Source organism: Suricata suricatta, unplaced genomic scaffold (genome assembly GCF_006229205.1).
Source record: "Suricata suricatta isolate VVHF042 unplaced genomic scaffold, meerkat_22Aug2017_6uvM2_HiC HiC_scaffold_430, whole genome shotgun sequence".
Classification (NCBI taxonomy): domain Eukaryota; kingdom Metazoa; phylum Chordata; class Mammalia; order Carnivora; family Herpestidae; genus Suricata; species Suricata suricatta.
The window spans coordinates 1-3,383 of NW_021890435.1; the positions used below are offsets into that span (position 1 = coordinate 1).

At 63.7% G+C, this 3,383-nt stretch overlaps 1 long non-coding RNA gene across 1 annotated transcript; it reads left to right on the forward strand.

The window, feature by feature from the left end:
• Positions 1–101: 101 nt before the first annotated feature.
• On the forward strand, positions 102–3,351 carry LOC115285123. The gene is made up of 3 exons (XR_003905425.1): positions 102–799; positions 2,084–2,208; positions 2,995–3,351. It is a non-coding gene; the product is annotated as an uncharacterized LOC115285123 (long non-coding RNA).
• The last annotated feature ends 32 nt before the right edge of the window (positions 3,352–3,383 follow it).

Sequence of the window (3,383 nt, forward strand, 5' to 3'; positions counted from 1 at the left end):
TGAGTGTGCCCGGGCCCCGGGGAGGGTGTGCAGACACCACGGTGAGTGAGCCCAGGGCCTCTGGGGCGGGTGTGCGTCGGGTGGGTGCCCTCTGCATCTCTCCTGTCACTCACTTTGGTTGGTTGCTTCCAGGCAGGTGTGATTCAGTCACGGGTTCTAGCCGGGGCCTCTCATACGGGAGCTTGGTGGCGCCAGGGTCAGTGTCAGGGAAGGCACTGTCCCGAGGGAAGCAGAGGTCAGAGGGACATGGGGTCTTGAGCCAACGGACGGGAGTGACCTTTGGAAGCTGGAAGACGCTGAGAAAGAGATTCTCCCCGAGGGCTTCCAGAAGTAATGTGTGTGCAGGTGGCTCTCCCACCTGCTGTGACAGTGGGGGGTCCAGGTGTGGAGGCCAGGCTGGGTCTGAGCGGGCCACCCTGGGGACCAGAGCCGCCTCCCAGCACAGGACCTGACCCAGAGGCCCCTGTCCCTGCGCCGGGAGGGGGCATGGGGCCCAGGCAGCCACCACGCCAAACCCAGGCACTGGCTGCTGCCTGCACAAAAGTCCTTTTCTGCCCAAGTCCTTGCCGGTGTGTTTTGTGGCCAAACCCAGGTCCCCAGAAGCTGGCCAGGTAGATGCCGGCCGCCTGTGTTGCCTTGTGGCATTGACGTCAGAATCCTGTAAAGGCCGCGGCCCCCTAAGGAACAGGGCCCAGCTGCCAAGGAAAAGCAGACAGGGCATCACCAAAGCAAAGCGTGGGTTCGAGTGGCTGGAGATGCCCCCGTGCTGGTTGAACTGTGAGAGGCGAACAGGGCCGAGGTAAAGGACGTGCTTGATCCCACGGAAGGGGCGTCGAGGTGGGCTTTCCTCAGCCTGCCAAGACCAGGGGGGCTTCAGAGAGATTTAGCTCCATTTCCCAGATGATGGTTCTGTGCTGGGCTCTTAACCAGAGGGCCAGAGGCAGGTTCCTGGCCCGAGAGATGGATGCCCAGGGCTCTGGCTGTGCCCCCAGGACGGGGCCCGCACTCCATGCAGTCTTGGGGCAGGAGCTGGGAAGCCGGGGTGGGCGGCCGTGCGCGGGGTGCCTCTGTGCTCAGGGCGTCCAGCTGCAAATCAGGGGCTTGGGCCAAATGATCTGGGTCTCCGTCAGCTGCGGGGATTTATCCCAGACCCTGCTCACCCCGTCCCCACAGGCAGGCCAGTGGTGCCGAGCACTGCCAGGCTCTGGGCCCTTTGTGTGTGGAAGCCCTGCCCAGCGGCGTGGGTGGAGCGTCGTGTTTGAATTGCAGGAAGACCCCGAGGCTCCCACCACCCCGTGCCTCCCTGGCACAGACCCCGTGCTCCCTGCACAGACCCCGTGCCTCCCTGGGACACACAGTTTAAATTGACAAGTTCACATCGAGGGGAGCTGCCCAGAACAGCGCAGACCTGGAGTGGTTCTCCCAGGGGCCTTCACTGTCCCTGGAAGCATCCTGCCCGCGAGGGACAGGCAGTTGGCTTACCCGCAGAGCCAGGCCTCGCCTGTCACTGACCCACTTTAGCGGCTTCCTGGGACAGTGAGGTGGCCGGGCCACGTGCTGCGTGCCCCGCCGGCCCAGGGTTCTAGACACGAACGAACTAGGCATGTAAAGCCGTGTTAAAAGGCAGCTCAAGTACCTTGAGATTTTTGTGCGGCCGGGGTGGTGCCAAGGGGAAGGACCGGCAGTTCCGGGGTGACCGGGCTCCAGGCCCCAGGGCCTTGCCGCCCACGTGCCAACATCAGATGTGGGTTCACGGACTTGGGGTGTGGTGTTCCGTAGGAGTTGCGCACATGTGGGAGCACGTTTGCGTTTGTGGGTGTCTCGTTGCTGCCCATCTCCCATCACCCCCATGAAGGCTGTGGGGCACGGTCTCGACCCCGCATACACGCGCGTGTGCGTAGATCTGGCCCGAGTGCTCGGCTCTTGGCGGGGATTTCCAGGGCGCAGCCTCGAGCACCTGAAGGGGGCAGATCTCACCAGCGGTTGGCTCAGCTCCTGGAGGTTTGCTGGGGACGTGAGAAGCCAAACATAGAGGTGTGGGCAGCGGGCCGGGCGCCTGTTGACGCTGCGCACTCTCTTGCAGGTCGGCTGGATGATGTGGAACTGGATGGTGTCCGCTCTGGCCACGGGGGCGGCCCTGGTCCTCTACGACGGCTCCCCCTTGGTGCCCACACCCAACGTGCTCTGGGACCTGGTAGACCGGCTCGGGTAGGTGCCCAGGCCTCCGCGCTGCCCGCTGTAGAGGAGGCGCCTTCTTCGGGGTGCTTGGTGCCCCTCGGGGGCGAGGGGGCCCTGGAGGGGAAGTGGCCAAGGAGGGTGGGAAGGGGCAGGCCGTCCAGACAGGAGCCCACCCAGGAGATGGGAGGCTGCGCGTAGAGCTGGGGGCCCCCAGGACCGGGAGGGGCTCTGAGACATCAGGGTGTCAGGAAGGGGAGTGAGGTCCTGTTTCTAGAACTCTGGAGTAAGAACTGGCGGTAAAGCTCCAGCGAAGGTAGACAGGGCTGCGGGGCCAGCGAGCGCTCTGTCTGACGCGGGGCTCCTTCAGCTCAAGGCTGAGGTGGAGTGGGACACGGGAGGCTGGGGGACATGTCCAGAGGGCAGGCGCAGAGCCCAGCACCGGGCGTTCTCAGGGTCTGGGCTTTCCACCAGCCGCCTTCTGGGCCCGATGGCGGGAGGAGGGTCCCGCCCTTGTCAGCTGCCCCTCGGCGCTGGCCTGCTGTCCCCTGGGTCGCCTCGAGCCCGTCACAAGATTGCGCCAAGATGCTCGCGCAGATGCCGCGTGAGGGGGTCTGTCCTCTGCGCGGGCCTGCTGGCGGCTCGTCCCTCGGTCGGGTGACAAGCAGGAGTCCTGAGGAGCAGAGCAGAGCACGGCCAAGGACGCGGGGGCCCCTCTCCTAGTGCCCTCCTCATCGTCACCGCGGGACACGGCCAGGAGACCGTGCGGGGGTGTGTTCCCTGCTAACGAGTCAATCGTGACGGCCACGGTTTCCTCAGCACAGCGCTCCGGGGCCACCGTGGGCCTAAGGATTGTGGTTACGGAACGAGCCCGCCCCGGGGCTCTGCAGCGCGCTCCTCGCTTTGCGTCTGAGCCTGTTCGCGGTGGGGAACCAGAAGGGGCCACTGACGTTTTTACGCGCTCGGCCATGAATATTTCAGATAGACCTTTGCCTGGCCTGGGTAATATTCAAATCCTGACATTTGGCTCATGATACTGGTAAAGGACGTTATTTCCTAATGAGACTGTTTCCCAATGAAAGGTTAATCAAATTCCTGGGAACGTAGATAGATTTAAGAGCTTTACCCTTAATACCTGTGAGCCAGGCTCTAGGTGGGGACTCATTCTGGCGTGTGTGTGTGTGTGTGTGTGTGTGTGTGTGTGTGTG